At 41.1% G+C, this 17,028-nt stretch overlaps 1 protein-coding gene across 14 annotated transcripts in view; it reads left to right on the forward strand.

Annotated features, from left to right (window-relative positions):
• The window catches only part of DAB1 (DAB adaptor protein 1), a 759,978-nt gene that overhangs the window by 368,158 nt on the left and 374,792 nt on the right, over positions 1–17,028 (forward strand). For 12 of the 14 annotated variants that reach the window (XM_077276888.1, XM_077276893.1, XM_077276896.1 and 9 more), the window contains one exon: positions 8,355–8,417. The exons of the other annotated variants lie outside the window; for them this stretch is intronic. The gene's annotated coding sequence lies outside the window, so the exon portion shown is untranslated. The remainder of the gene's footprint in view (positions 1–8,354; positions 8,418–17,028) is intronic. 14 annotated transcript variants of the gene reach the window in all.

The raw sequence follows: 17,028 nt of genomic DNA on the forward strand, positions 1-17,028 counted from the left end.
CTGGTAGACCTGACTCTTGTCCACCTGACAGACTGTTTGTTCCTGATAAGTGGACCAGCAGAGTCATTTCCGAGGTTCATTCCTCGGTGTTGGCAGGGCATCCGGGAATTTTTGGCACCAGAGATCTGGTGGCTAGGTCCTTTTGGTGGCCTTCCTTGTCACGGGATGTGCGGTCATTTGTGCAGTCCTGTGGGACTTGTGCTCGAGCTAAGCCTTGCTGTTCTCGTGCCAGCGGGTTGCTCTTGCCCTTGCCTGTCCCGAAGAGGCCTTGGACACACATTTCCATGGATTTCATTTCAGATCTTCCGGTGTCTCAGGGCATGTCTGTCATCTGGGTGGTATGTGATCGCTTTTCCAAGATGGTCCATTTGGTATCTTTGCCTAAGCTGCCTTCCTCTTCCGATCTGGTTCCTTTGTTCTTTCAGAATGTGGTTCGTTTACACGGCATTCCTGAGAATATTGTGTCTGACAGAGGATCCCAGTTTGTTTCCAGGTTCTGGCTATCCTTTTGTGCTAAGATGGGCATTGATTTGTCGTTTTCGTCTGCCTTTCATCCTCAGACTAATGGAGAAACGGAGCGAACTAATCAGACTCTGGAGGCTTATTTGAGGTGTTTTGTTTCTGCAGATCAGGATGATTGGGTGACCTTCTTGCCGTTGGCTGAGTTTGCCCTTAATAATCGGGCTAGTTCCGCTACTTTGGTTTCGCCATTTTTTTGCAACTCTGGTTTCCATCCTCGTTTTTCCTCGGGACATGTGGAGCCTTCTGACTGTCCTGGGGTAGATTCCGTGGTGGATAGGTTGCAGCGGATCTGGAATCATGTGGTGGACAACTTGAAGTTGTCACAGGAGAAGGCTCAGCGTTTTGCCAACCGCCGCCGCGGTGTGGGTCCCCGACTTCGTGTTGGGGATTTGGTATGGCTGTCTTCTCGATTTGTTCCTATGAAGGTCTCCTCTCCTAAATTTAAGCCTCGCTTCATCGGTCCTTACAAGATATTGGAAATCCTTAATCCTGTGTCCTTTCGCTTGGATCTTCCGGTGTCGTTTGCTATTCACAACGTGTTCCATAGGTCTTTGTTGCAGCGGTACGTTGTACCTGTGGTTCCTTCTGTTGAGCCTCCTGCTCCGGTGTTGGTTGAGGGCGAGTTGGAGTACGTGGTGGAGAAGATCTTGGATTCTCGTCTCTCCAGGCGGAGGCTTCAGTATCTGGTCAAGTGGAAGGGCTATGGTCAGGAGGATAATTCCTGGGTGGTTGCCTCTGATGTGCATGCGGCCGATTTAGTTTGTGCCTTTCACGCTGCTCATCCTGATCGCCCTGGTGGTCTTGGTGAGGGTTCGGTGACCCCTCCTTAAAGGGGGGGTACTGTTGTGAATTAGACTTTTTTGGCTCCCTCTTGTGGTCACTAGTGATATGACTCTGGGATTGTCTTTCCTCAGTTTGGCACCCACCTGGGTCGTTAGTCCAGGGGTGTTGCTATATAAACTTCCTGGTTTCTCAGTCCAGTGCCTGGCATCGTTGTAATCAGTTCCTTTCTGTTTGCTCCTGTCTGCTGGTCTTGGATCTTGCAAAATTAAGCTAAGTCCTGCTTCCTTGTTTTTTGGTTATTTGCTTTGCTCTTATTTTTTGTCCAGCTTGTACTAAATGTGATTCCTGATTTTGCTGGAAGCTCTAGGGGGCTGGTGTTCTCCCCCCGGGCCGTTAGACGGTTCGGGGGTTCTTGAATATCCAGCGTGGAAATTTTGATAGGGTTTTTGCTGACCATATAAGTCATCTTACTATATTCTGCTATTAGTCAGTGGGCCTCTCTTTGCTAAATATCTAGTTCATTCTTACGTTTGTCTTTTCTCCTTACCTCACCGTTATTATTTGTTGGGGGCTTGTATCCAACTTTTGGGGTCTTTTCTCTGGAGGCAAGAAAGGTCTATCTTTTCCCTTCTAGGGTTAGTTAGTTCTCCGGCTGGCGCGAGACGTCTAGAACCAACGTAGGCACGTTCCCCGGCTGCTGCTATTTGTGGTGCTAGGATTAGATATATGGTCAGCCCAGTTACCACTGCCCTATGAGCTGGTTTTTTGTGTTTGCAGACTTGGTATGTACTTTTGAGACCCTCTGCCATTGGGGTCATAACAATTTCCTCCTTTTTGATGCTCTGTCAGGCCTTCACTTCGGTGGTTTTCAGTTGCTGTTTGTTTGTGGGCCTTTCTGTCTGAAGTTTAGTCTTTAACAAGTGAAATGCTGCTCAATTGGGTTGAGATCAGGTGACTGACTTGGTCATTCAAGAATATTCCACTTCTTTGATTTAATTAACTCCTGGGTTGCTTTGGCTTTATGTTTTGGGTCATTGTCTATCTCTAGTATGAAACGACGACCAATCAGTTTGGCTGCATTTGGCTGGATCTGAGCGCACAGTATGGCGGCTCTGAAGACCTCAGAATTCATTCATCCTGTGTTACCTCATCAATAAACACTAGTGACCCAGTGCCACTGGCAGCCATGCATGCCCAAGCCATCACACTGCCTCCGCCGTGTTTTACAGATGAGGTGGTATGCTTTGGATCATGAGCTGTACCACGCCTTCGCCATACTTTTCTCTTTCCATCATTCTGGTAGAGGATGATCTTGGTTTCATCTGTCCAAAGAATGTTCTTCCAGAACTGTGCTGGGTTTTTTTTAGATGTTTTTTAGCCTTTTTCTTCTTGATGCTTATGAGTGGCTCGCACCGTGCAGTGAACCCTCTGTATTTACTCTCATGCAGTCTTCTCTTTATGGTAGATTTGGATATTGATACGCCGACCTCCTGGAGAGTGTTGGTCACTTGGTGGGATGTTGTGAAGGGGTTTCTCTTCACCATGGAGATTATTCTTCTATCCTCCACCACTGTTGTCTTCCGTGGGCGCCCAGGTCTTTTTGCATTGATGAGTTCACCAGTGCTTTCTTTCTTTCTCAGGATGTACCAAACTGTAGATTTTGCCACTCCTCATATTGTAGCAATTTCTCGGATGGGTTTTTTCTGTTTTCGCAGCTTAAGGATGGCTTGTTTCACCTGCATGGAGAGCTCCTTTGACCGCATGTTTACTTCACAGCAAAACCTTCCAAATGCAGCACCACACCTCAAATCAACTCCAGGCCTCTTATCTGCTTAATTGAGAATGACATAACGAAGGGATTGCCCACACCTGCCCATGAAATAGCCTTGGAGTCAATTGTCCAATTACTTTTGGTCCCTTTAAAAACAGGGTGGCACATGTTAAGGAGTTGAAACTCCTAAACCCTTCATCCAATTTTAATGTGGATACCCTCAAATGAAAGCTGAAAGTCTGAACTTCAACTGCATCTGAATTGTTTTGTTTAAAATTAATTGTGGTTATGTCTATAACCAAAATTAGAAAAATGTTGTCTCTGTCCAAATATATATGGACCTAACTGTATATTCTTGTACATAGGAGCAGTATTATAGTAGTTATATTCTTGTACATAGGAGCAATATTATAGTAGTTATATTCTTGTACATAGGGGCAGTATTATAGTAGTTATAGTCTTGTTCATAGGGGCAGTATTATAGTAGTTATATTCTTGTATATAGGGGCAGTATTATAGTAGTTATATTCTTGTACATAGGAGCAGTATTATAGTAGTTATATTCTTGTACATAGGAGGCAGTATTATAGTAGTTATATTCTTGTACATAGGAGCAGTATTATAGTAGTTATATTCTTGTACATAGGGGCAGTATTATAGTAGTTATATTCTTGTATATAGGGGCAGTATTATAGTAGTTATATTCTTGTACATAGGAGCAGTATTATAGTAGTTATATTCTTGTACATAGGGGCAGTATTATAGTAGTTATATTCTTGTACATAGGGGCAGTATTATAGTAGTTATATTCTTGTATATAGGGGCAGTATTATAGTAGTTATATTCTTGTACATAGGAGCAGTATTATAGTAGTTATATTCTTGTACATAGGAGGCAGTATTATAGTAGTTATATTCTTGTACATAGGAGCAGTATTATAGTAGTTATACTCTTGTACATAGGGGCAGTATAGCAGTTATATTCTTGTACATAGTGGCAGTATTATAGTAGTTATATTCTTGTACATAGGGGCAGTATTATAGTAGTTATATTCTTGTACATAGTAGCAGTATTATAGTAGTTATACTCTTGTACATAGGGGCAATATTATAGTAGTTATATTCTTGTACATAGGGAGCAGTATTATAGTAGTTATATTCTTGTACATAGTGGCAGTATTATAGTAGTTATATTCTTGTACATAGGGGCAGTATTATAGTAGTTATATTCTTGTACATAGGAGCAGTATTATAGTAGTTATATTCTTGTATATAGGAGAAGTATTATAGTAGTTATATTCTTGCACATAGGGGGCAGTATTATAGTAGTTATATTCTTGTACATAGGAGCAGTATTATAGTAGTTATATTCTTGTACATAGGGGCAGTATTATAGTAGTTATATTCTTGTACATAGGAGCAGTATTATAGTAGTTATATTCTTGTACATAGGGGCACTATTATAGTAGTTATATTCTTGTACATAGCAGCAGTATTATAGTAGTTATATTCTTGTACATAGGGGCAGTATTATAGTAGTTATATTCTTGTACATAGGGGCAGTATTATAGTAGTTATATTCTTGTACATAGGGGCAGTATTATAGTAGTTATATTCTTGTACATAGGAGCAGTATTATAGTAGTTATATTCTTGTACATAGGAGCAGTATTATAGTAGTTATATTCTTGTACATAGGAGCAGTATTATAGTAGTTATATTCTTGTACATAGGAGCAGTATTATAGTAGTTATATTCTTGTACAAGGGGGGCAGTATTATAATAGTTATATTTCTGTCTATAGGGAATGTGACAGTTGCCAAAGGAGCCAAATTTTCCCAAGACAAAAAGAAAGTAAAATCTGTAAAATGCTGTGAATGTTTCAGTGGATGATTTAACGTTCCTAATTCTTGTCTCTCATCCGTCCTTCAAGCCCCCTAATCCCGCACATCTTACCTGCTGACAGATCACTTCATCCTCCCACCCAACTGTGTAAAATGGACTTTAGGGTCTCTAAAAAAAAAGTGTGATAAAATGACTTATGGGATCTAAGTCCATCTAATTACCCTTTATTCTAAATGTACAATTCATCTTTTATTGCTCTTACAACCGAATCCTCATTTTACGAGGTTGAGGAAGTAGCGGAACATAATTTTTCATTTTATTATCTGTCTTGAGCTGAGAATTTTCTAACCTGCGGTGATTTAAGGCTCCTTGAGAGAAGCAGTATTGATAACTTTTCCTGAAAATGTATCTAGAAGTTATTTCATGTATGGAGTACTTTTTTATTTAGTGTCTTTTTGTGATGTTGTAATATTTGAAATATCTGTTGAAAGAACACTGTGGGTTAATCTGAACTTCTACTATATAATTGTGTAAGGGTCACTTCCGTCTTTCTGTCTGTCCTTCTGTCTGTCCTTCTGTCTGTCACGGATATTCATTCGCTGATTGGTCTCGCCAGCTGCCTGTCATGGCTGCCGCGACCAATCAGCGACGGCCACAGTCCGATTAGTCCCTCCCTACTCCCCCGCAGTCAGTGCCCGCTCCATACTCCCCGCAGTCACCGCTCACACAGGGTTAATGCCGCTATTAACCCTATGTGACCAAGTTTTTACTATTGACGCTGCCTATGCAGCGTCAATAGTAAAAGGAACTAATGTTAAAAATAATTGTAAAAAATTAAAAATCATTATATACTCACCTTCTGCCTCCTTTCCCGCTCCTCGCGACCCTCCGGTAACCGCTCCGTGCAAGCGGCAGGGTCCGGTAGCAAGGATCGTATGGGAGAAGGACCTGCCATGACGTCACGGTCATGTGACCGCGACGTCATCACACCCTGGGACCGGAAGCTGCCGCCTGTACCGCGCACAGGCGACAGAACTACAAGTATGGTGAGTATGTTAGAACTACAAGGGGCCCTCGGATCGGAAGGTGAGTATGTTTATTTTTTATTTTTTAACCTGTGACATACGTGGATGGGCAATATACTACGTAGCTGGGCAATATACTACATCGCTGTGCAATATGCTACGTGGCTCTGTGCTGTATACTACGTCACTGGGCAATATGCTATGTAGCTGGGCAATATACTACGTGGACATGCATATTCTAGAATACCCGATGCGTTAGAATTGGGCCACCATCTAGTGTCATATATTTGTGCCGTTCTGCTGTAAAACAGCATGGAATTATCAGATTGATACAATAATTGGAAAAGATTCCATACTACTTGTATGTAACTTATTTTAACTCTTGCACTTTCTGTCCTGTGGATGGACCCATACAGTGCGTGCATCATTCAAGGGAGGCTGTAAATCACTAAACAGGACCGCCCCTGACTCCTAAGTGACAGCTTCCATGCATGTGCTGTGCTGTTATAGGAGGAAAACCTGTTCCATTTAACACAGATGCCGGCTGTGTTATACAGCCGGCATCTGCCGATAACAGCAGTAACTGGCGCTAGCTCTGATCACTGCTGTGTTTAGATGATGTTATGTCAGAGGGAGTAAGGGGTCAGCCTTGCAAAGATGAGTATAATTTTTTACTATTTTTTTAACCTTTCCCAGCCATTCGTTTTAATATACTTTGGAGTGTGGAGAGACCTCAGATCATAATAAATGGCTTTTCAGTCCATTTCCCCAAAAGTTCTGTTCAAGGACTCCTGCTCTTCTCTGTCTCCACTTTTGGCTCGGGACAGCTCATACTTTGACGGCTTGCAGAGTCACCTCAATGCTGATGACACAAAGATCTACCTCTATGTACCCAACATCACCTCCCTACTAACCAGAATCTCTCAATGTCTGTCCGCTATTTCATCCTTCTTCTATGCTATATTTCTAAAACTTAACATGTGTAAAACAGAATTCATCATCTTTCCCCCATCCTACTCAACCTCCCAACAGGCCTATCCATTAAAGTCAATTGCTGCCCCCTTTCCCTAGTCCCGCAAGCTCCCTGCCTCGGGGTGACTCTGGAATCTAATCTCTCCTTCAAACCTCACATCCAAGCCCTTTCCACTTCTGCCGACTCAAACTCAAAAATATTTCCTGGATCCGCACATTCCTTAATCAACAATCTGTAAAAACCCTAGTACATGCCCTCATCATCTCCTACCTTGACTAGTGCAACCTTTTTCTTTGAGGTTTCCTCTTTAACACTCTCGCACCCCTCCAATCTATTCTAAACTCTGCTGCCCGACTAATCCACCTGTCCCCCCGCTGTTCCCCGGCCTCTCCGCTCTGTCAATCCCTTCACTGGCTCCCCATTACCCAGAGACTCCAGTACAAAACCCTAACCATGACGTACAAAGCCATCCACAACCTGTCTCCTCCATACATCTGTGACCTCGTCTCCCGGTACTTACCTACACGCAACCTCCGATCCTCACAAGATCTCCTTCTCTACTCCCCTCTTATCTCCTCTTCCCACAATCGCATACAAGATTTCTCTCAGACTCTCGCCTACCATCGAAACCTTCAAAAAGAACCTGAAGACCCACCTCTTCCGACAAGCCTACAACCTGCAGTAACCACCGATCGACCAAACCGTTGGACGACCAGCTCTATCCTCGCCTACTGTATTCTCACCCATCCCTTGTAGATTGTGAGCCCTCACGGGCAGGGTCCTCTCTCCTCCTGTACCAGTCGTGACTTGTATTGTTTAAGATTATTGTACTTGTTTATATTATGTATACCCCTCCTCACATGTAAAGCACCATGGAATAAATGGCGCTATAATAATAAATAATAATAATAGTAAATCAGATTATTTTTTTGTGTGCCAATATTAACCTTCCATTCAATTTGTAGCCAACCTGTCTGAAATATATTTTAGGAGATTCCTTCATCTCCAATGGGAAATTCCATTGGTTCCCAAAACAGAGATCTGAAATGTCTTATTAGAATAGTGTGGTAGTCATGTACAATCACCAACGCTCCGTTTATTGTCTATGGGGTTGCCGGAAATGGCCACATACAGTGCTGAGCTATATCTGGCCGTCCCATAGACGATGTCCAACCCCCGCTCCATCCTAACAGGGCATTGTTTCTGGGGATTGGTGCCGTCGGACCCCCAGCAGATATTCCCATCTGGTTGGAAACAACCTTTGTAATAGGGTTAACATTGTGGTCAGGAATATACAGTATATTACAATGGGATTTTTTTTATTATTCTAAAGAACAAGAAATGGTAAAAATCTGTAAAGACATGTTGTAATTTGCTCAGTACTGATGTGTTTGTATCTAGTCCGCGGCATTAATAACATTTCTTTCCTTTAACCAGTGAAGAAGTCATGGTGAGCGTGAAGCGGCTCTTCTTCTAGAAGGAATGCGCGCTCTTCCCCAGGTATCCATTCTCCTTCTTTTCTTCTTCAACTGCAAATTACTTGAAGACACAATATTGCTTTTTTACTTATGTTTATTGATATTGACTTGCCGAGCCTGTGAGTCGATGTGGCGCATGTGCCCATTAAGGGACGGCCGGGCAGTTTTAGTGCTTTCACGCTGAGTCAAATGTAGGGGAAGACGCCACATTAGCGAGGCTTTCCTGCAAAGATTCCTGGGATTTCGGCGTTGATGCACGGGCTGCAGCTAAGTATTAATAATGTCATAAAAAATAAAGGGACATAATTAAGTTTTATGCTGATGCTAAATGACACGTTTCCATCATCAGCGCCGTCTGTGACCATCTATTAGACTCGGCGGGGCAGTGACCATCGCTTCTCCAGTAATAGTCTGCACCCAAGAGCAGAGAATCAGCGTTACCTACCGGCAGAACAATGGCCTCCAACCAACCGAGGGCTCTCATACTGGTGCAAAACTACAACTCCTAGCATGACAAGTCAACTGGATGCCATCAGGATATGCAAGGAGTTGTAGTTTAGCAACAGGTAAAGAAGTTGGAAACCAACTAAAGAGTGAGAAAAGCTACTGTCATTGAAAAATCCAGGATAATGGGTCAAAGATGTCCGAACCTTCAGTGTAAGCCCATCATAGATGTCAATGGCCTTTCCACTAGCACCATTGTTTCAATAAGTCCTTAACATGGGAGTACCCGTTCCGTGGAGAACTGTCTGCTATTCTTTTAAGGGTTAACTTGCCTCAAAATCTGGAAATACAATGAGTTTACAGTAATATTGCACATTGAGGTGTAGCATAAGAGTGCACAATTTACTACTGCAATTATGTCTCTGATTGCACAGTAGCCGAATCCCACTCCCAGGGTCCGGGAAGCCGAGATCACGGCTCCGTTCAATGTGAAGTTGGGCCGCGCAGGAAGAAGCAAAGTGATCAGTGAAAGTCAATGTGTGAGTGCATCTGAGCAATTATCTGCAGTGAAGAATACTGGAGCATGCACTTATCTTGTCCATTTGCATTGCGCTAGTTTCAGCGGCGCTCATCTCCTGCGGAGGTACATGGTGCCGACATCGCTGCACATGGAGGTCCACAATTTGCAGAGGTGACTGCTCCAACGATTGCAAGGTTTATCTGACCGTTGGTTTATCCCATTACCATAATAAGATGAGGTTCACCAGATGGGTTTCTGGTTGTCTGCTTACCTTTTCCTGCACATTAACGCTCCATGATATATAATTGACTTCAGTTATCAGATAACAGTTTGTTCCTTCAAATGAAAAACAAGAATATGTTCACAATGGACATATTATGAAGCTTCATTATGTGTCAGCATCCAACTGAACATAACAGGAGGGAGGAGCATAATGAGCAATGCTGATTGGCTAATATCTGACAAGCCACTCCTCTCGTGTCCTTTTCAGTTGGATGCTGGCACAGAATGCCAGTACAGCTTTATACATACCGTATCTGTGAAATACAAGTGATGGCAGGTTAAAGGGGTTGTCCACTTCCTGGACAACCTGTTTTTAAATAAAGTAGTAGTAGTAAAAGAAACAAATAAAGAAAATGCTCCCTTTTCGCACAGGTGCTGCTACAGCGTGGTTCTGCCAGGGTTCATATGGCATGGTTGTACCACGTGAGCCCTGCAGCCAATCAGTTGCTATTAGACTGTTGTGCTCTTACTTCTTCTGCTTGTGAAACACAAGAGCCTAATAGGAGCTGCTGATTGGATGCCGGGCCCTGTTATACCCAACGCCGACATCGCTGGAACGGAAGGTGAGCTTATGTTTTGGATTGTTTTTTTTATTTACAGGGAAGACTAATTAATTTAAGGTAGTGGACAACCCCTTTAACACGGCCCCTAGTACATATAAGGCTGGCGCTGATCACATTTTACTGCCCTTTCTGACAATCTAGTATTCGGATTTTCAGCATACAGATGTCGTCCTTAAGAAAATGCAGAAATATCAGTAAGAAAGAAATATCAGTGAGAGCGTAACTCGGAACCAGTAATGTATCTAATATTATTCTGTAGCCGGATTTTGCCCATCAGAATCTCGCTGTCCGTGTCATCATTTACATTGGCAGAAAGTGGCAGAGCTCCGCTGACAATGAAACACCGAGGACGAGCAATAAAATCCATAGGTTTATTGAGGATCATTAAAATCCCGGGGAGTCACAGAACAGAAAGCGGCAGAGGAATCACAAAAAGGAAAGTTGGATTTTATGTTTACTTCTCGAAGATACATTGTATCATTGTAAAATCAGTGGCAACTCCCATAGCTGGCACTTGTCATGATGGCCAGAGATTAGGGAATCAGCCGGCTCTATCCTTACAAATGCCACTTATCAGGGGAATTGGCACCGCAAAAGTTGGCCAAACGACTGGCAAGGGGCACTTGGAAATAAAGGGCTTAGATCTTGATGTATGTGGGAAGGGCCTGGAGAATGGAGGCAAACTGGAACCTACTCTTCTTCATGCCGCAAACCAGGACCCAGTTTATCCTTTGCTTTAGGATTGTTTATTTTTCTCAAGAAAATGTAAGAGATGATACCAAATATTTGCATGATCCTTAGTCCATAGCTGCTGGAACAGAGTCCTGTTATCTGTCTCCAACCTGCCAGAATCCTCAGTGCCTCTTTTTTATTAGTAGTCCCCATGCAAGTGTGATGCCACCAAGATGACATTATGGTGGGACCAAGGATCCCAGCAGAAAGTAGGCTGTCCCCATGGTCCTGGTCCGGCAGCCTTGGACTACAGACATGGCCGCTGGACCAGGGTAGTGCAAATCATTTGTTTGGGTCATCTGTACATAATATCAATTCACAAAGGAGATGGAATGAGTTTTATATCCAAAGAATAGATGATAGCTTTCTGATTAGCGGGGGGTCGGACCGCTGAGACCATCAGCGATCTCCAGAAAGGGGCCCAGTTGATATGAAGACACCACAACTCCAACCATTTTTAATGGGAGTGATGGGACAAAACTGAGACCTGTATTTGGCAGATTCTGGCAGGGGAATGTCAGATCTCTGTGTCTGGGTCCCTGCAGCCGGACCCCACTAATTCAGAAAGCGATTGCCAATCATGTAGATATGTGATACCTTTGGGAATAATCCTTTAGGGGTCACATGATTAAGATCATCAACATAAAGTAGAACTCAACACTTAAAAAAAAAGAAACTATTGAAAAAAAAGGAACCGTGGTCTCACTCCAACGCACGGCTGGTCACAAAAGACCAAGAAATCCTTGTACGAGGAGTTTAGAAACCCAACCCAGGAGGATACGAAAACCAACAATGTCAATGTTTTTCTGTCCTGCAGTGGTAAACCACAACTCTACATGTGACTGCTATTTTCTGAGCGAGAACATGCATTTCTTGTCAAATCCGGTGTGTAAGAGAACAGAATATATCTTTAGGGATTTGTTCTGACTAAGAGAAAACTGCTGAGAAGTTGGAATCTCTTTTATTTCGGATTTGGACAATGTTTGTCCCTGTGTGCCTCTCTCACCAGAAACTTAATAAAATGCTGCTCTTGTTTGATTTGTTCCATAAATGCGGCACAGAGACGAGCGCTACTATTCTTATTAAATCTCACAGATGTTCTCTAAGCTACTGTGTGCGCCAAAGCCAATTGCCTCAACCCTCTGCTCAGCTTTAAGGGATTGAAAGCTTTACAATATTGTGTCGTGAGAGGTTTACAAGACCAAAAAGAGGAGCAAATGACATGAAATAGCAATGAGATTGTCAAAGGACGGCTAAGTAATGCTCAAGAAAATAACATCTAAGTAATAGAATACTGCCCCAAGGTATAAGTGATATAATACTGCCAACTAAGTACAAGAATATGTCTACTATAATACTGCCCCCTATGTACAAGAATATAACTGCTATAATACTGCCCCCTATGTACAAGAATATAACTACTATAATACTGCTCCTATGTACAAGAATATAACTACTATAATACTGCTCCTATGTACAAGAATATAACTACTATAATACTGCCCCTATGTACAAGAATATATCTACTATAATACTGCCCGTATGTACAAGAATATAACTGCTATAATACTGCCCCCTATGTACAAGAATATAACTACTATAATACTGCCCCTATGTACAAGAATATAACTACTATAATACTGCCCCCTATGTACACGAATATAACTACTATAATACTGCTCCTATGTACAACAATATAACTACTATAATACTGCTCCTATGTACATGAATATAACTACTATAATACTGCTCCTATGTACAAGAATATAACTGCTATAATACTGCTCCTATGTACAAGAATATAACTACTATAATACTGCCCCCAATGTACACGAATATAACTACTATAATACTGCTCCTATGTACAACAATATAACTACTATAATACTGCTCCTATGTACATGAATATAACTACTATAATACTGCTCCTATGTACAAGAATATAACTACTATAATACTGCCCCTTTGTACAAGAATATAACTACTATAATACTTCTCCTATGTACAAGAATATAACTACTATAATACTGCCCCTATGTACAACAATATAACTACTATAATACTGCTCCTATGTACAAGAATATAACTACTATAATACTGCCCCTTTGTACAAGAATATAACTACTATAATACTTCTCCTATGTACAAGAATATAACTACTATAATACTGCCCCTATGTACAATAATATAACTACTATAACACTGCTCCTATGTACAAGAATATAACTATTATAATACTGCTCCTATGTACAAGAATATAACTACTATAATACTGCTCCTATGTACAAGAATATAACTACTATAATACTGCCCCTATGTACAAGATTCTAACTACTGTAATACTGCCCCTATGTACACAAATATAATTACTATAATACTGCTCATATATACAAGAATATAATTACTATAATACTGCTCCTATGTACAAGAATATAACTACTATAATACTGCCCCTATGTACAAGAATATAACTACTATAATACTGCTCCTATGTACAAGAATATAACTACTATAATACTGCCCCTATGTACAAGAATATAACTACTATAATACAGCTCCTATGTACAAGAATATAACTACTATAATACTGCCCCTATGTGCAAGAATATAACTAGTATAATACTGCCCCTATGTACAAGAATATAACTACTATAATACTGCCCCTATGTACAAGAATATAACTACTATAATACTGCTCCTATGTACAGGAATATAACTACTATAATACTGCCCCTATGTACAAGAATATAACTACTATAATACTGCCCCTATGTACAAGAATATAACTACTATAATACTGCTCCTATGTACAGGAATATAACTACTATAATACTGCCCCTATGTACAAGAATATAACTACTATAATACTGCCCCCTATGTACAAGAATATAACTGCTATAATACTTCTCCTATGTACAAGAATATAACTACTATAATACTGCCCCTATGTACAACAATATAACTACTATAATACTGCTCCTATGTACATGAATATAACTACTATAATACTGCTCCTATGTACAAGAATATAACTGCTATAATACTGCTCCTATGTACAAGAATATAACTACTATAATACTGCCCCCTATGTACAAGAATATAACTGCTATAATACTGCCCCCTATGTACAAGAATATAACTACTATAATACTGCCCCCTATGTACAAGAATATAACTACTATAATACTTCTCCTATGTACAAGAATATAACTACTATAATACTGCTCCTATGTACAAGAATATAACTACTATAATACTGCCCCTATGTACAAGAATATATCTACTATAATACTGCCCGTATGTACAAGAATATAACTGCTATAATACTGCCCCCTATGTACAAGAATATAACTACTATAATACTGCCCCTATGTACAAGAATATAACTACTATAATACTGCCCCCTATGTACACGAATATAACTACTATAATACTGCTCCTATGTACAACAATATAACTACTATAATACTGCTCCTATGTACATGAATATAACTACTATAATACTGCTCCTATGTACAAGAATATAACTGCTATAATACTGCTCCTATGTACAAGAATATAACTACTATAATACTGCCCCCAATGTACACAAATATAACTACTATAATACTGCTCCTATGTACAACAATATAACTACTATAATACTGCTCCTATGTACATGAATATAACTACTATAATACTGCTCCTATGTACAAGAATATAACTACTATAATACTGCCCCTTTGTACAAGAATATAACTACTATAATACTTCTCCTATGTACAAGAATATAACTACTATAATACTGCCCCTATGTACAACAATATAACTACTATAATACTGCTCCTATGTACAAGAATATAACTACTATAATACTGCTCCCTATGTACAATAATATAACTACTATAATACTGCTCCTATGTACAAGAATATAACTACTATAATACTGCTCCTATGTACAAGAATATAACTACTATAATACTGCCCCTATGTACAAGATTCTAACTACTGTAATACTGCCCCAAATATAATTACTATAATACTGCTCATATATACAAGAATATAATTACTATAATACTGCTCCTATGTACAAGAATATAACTACTATAATACTGCCCCTATGTACAAGAATATAACTACTATAATACTGCTCCTATGTACAAGAATATAACTACTATAATACTGCCCCTATGTACAAGAATATAACTACTATAATACAGCTCCTATGTACAAGAATATAACTACTATAATACTGCCCCTATGTGCAAGAATATAACTAGTATAATACTGCCCCTATGTACAAGAATATAACTACTATAATACTGCCCCTATGTACAAGAATATAACTACTATAATACTGCCCCCTATGTACAAGAATATAACTGCTATAATACTTCTCCTATGTACAAGAATATAACTACTATAATACTGCCCCTATGTACAACAATATAACTACTATAATACTGCTCCTATGTACATGAATATAACTACTATAATACTGCTCCTATGTACAAGAATATAACTGCTATAATACTGCTCCTATGTACAAGAATATAACTACTATAATACTGCTCCTATGTACAAGAATATAACTACTATAACACTGCTCCCTATTGTTATGACCCCAGTGGACAGGGTCTCAGAGGAACGTGTAAGTCTGCGATATTCAAAAATCCAGCTCATAGGGCTGTGGTAACTGGGTTGACCAAATAGCTACTCCTAACGCCAACACTAGAAGTAGCCGGGGATCATGCCTACGGTGATCGCTAGATGACTCGCGCCAGCCGGAGAATCTAACTACCCCTAGTAGAAGAAAACAAAGACCTCTCTTGCCTCCAGAGAAAGGGACCCCAAAGCAAGATACAAGCCCCCCACAAATAATAACGGTGAGGTAAGAGGAAATGACAAACACAGAAATGAACCAGGTTCAGCAAAGAGAGGCCAGCTTACTAATAGCAGAATATAGCAAGATAACTTATCTGGTCAACAAAAACCCTATAAAAATCCACGCTGGAGATTCAAGAACCCCTGAACCGTCTAACGGTCCGGGGGGAGAACACCAGCCCCCCTAGAGCTTCCAGCAAAGGTCAGGATACAGATAGGAACAAGCTGGACAAAAATACAAAACAAAACAAAAGCAAAAAGCAAAGAAGCAGACTTAGCTAGAAATACAGGAACCAGGATCATAGGACAAGAGCACAACAGATTAGCTCTGATTTCAACGATGCCAGGCATTGAACTGAAGGTCCAGGGAGCTTATATAGCAACGCCCCTGAACTAACGGCACAGGTGAGGATATAGGAAAAGACAGAAGCTCCAGAGTCAAATCACTAATGACCACTAGAGGGAGCAAAAAGCAAAATCACAACAGTACCCCCCCCCCTTAGTGAGGGGTCACCGAACCCTCACCACGACCACCAGGGCGATCAGGACGAGCGGCGTGAAAGGCACGAACTAAATCGGCCGCATGAACATCAGAGGCGACCACCCAGGAATTATCTTCCTGACCATAGCCCTTCCACTTGACCAGGTACTGAAGCCTCCGCCTGGAGAGACGAGAATCCAAGATCTTCTCCACCACGTACTCCAACTCGCCCTCAACCAACACCGGAGCAGGAGGCTCAGCAGAAGGAACCACAGGCACAACGTACCGCCGCAACAAGGACCTATGAAACACGTTGTGGATAGCAAACGACACAGGAAGATCCAGGCGAAAGGATACAGGATTAAGAATTTCCAATATCTTGTAAGGACCAATAAAACGAGGTTTAAATTTGGGAGAGGAAACCTTCATAGGAACAAAGCGGGAAGAAAGCCACACCAAATCCCCAACACGTAGTCGGGGACCCACACCGCGGCGGCGGTTGGCAAAGCGCTGAGCCCTCTCCTGTGACAACTTCAAGTTGTCCACCACAAGATTCCAGATCCGCTGCAACCTATCCACCACAGAATCCACCCCAGGGCAGTCAGAAGGTTCCACATGACCCGAAGAAAAACGAGGGTGGAAACCAGAGTTGCAGAAAAACGGCGAAACCAAGGTGGCGGAACTAGCCCAATTATTAAGGGCAAACTCAGCCAACGGCAAGAAGGTCACCCAATCGTCCTGATCAGCA

Source organism: Ranitomeya variabilis, chromosome 8, assembly GCF_051348905.1.
Source record: "Ranitomeya variabilis isolate aRanVar5 chromosome 8, aRanVar5.hap1, whole genome shotgun sequence".
Lineage (NCBI taxonomy): Eukaryota > Metazoa > Chordata > Amphibia > Anura > Dendrobatidae > Ranitomeya > Ranitomeya variabilis.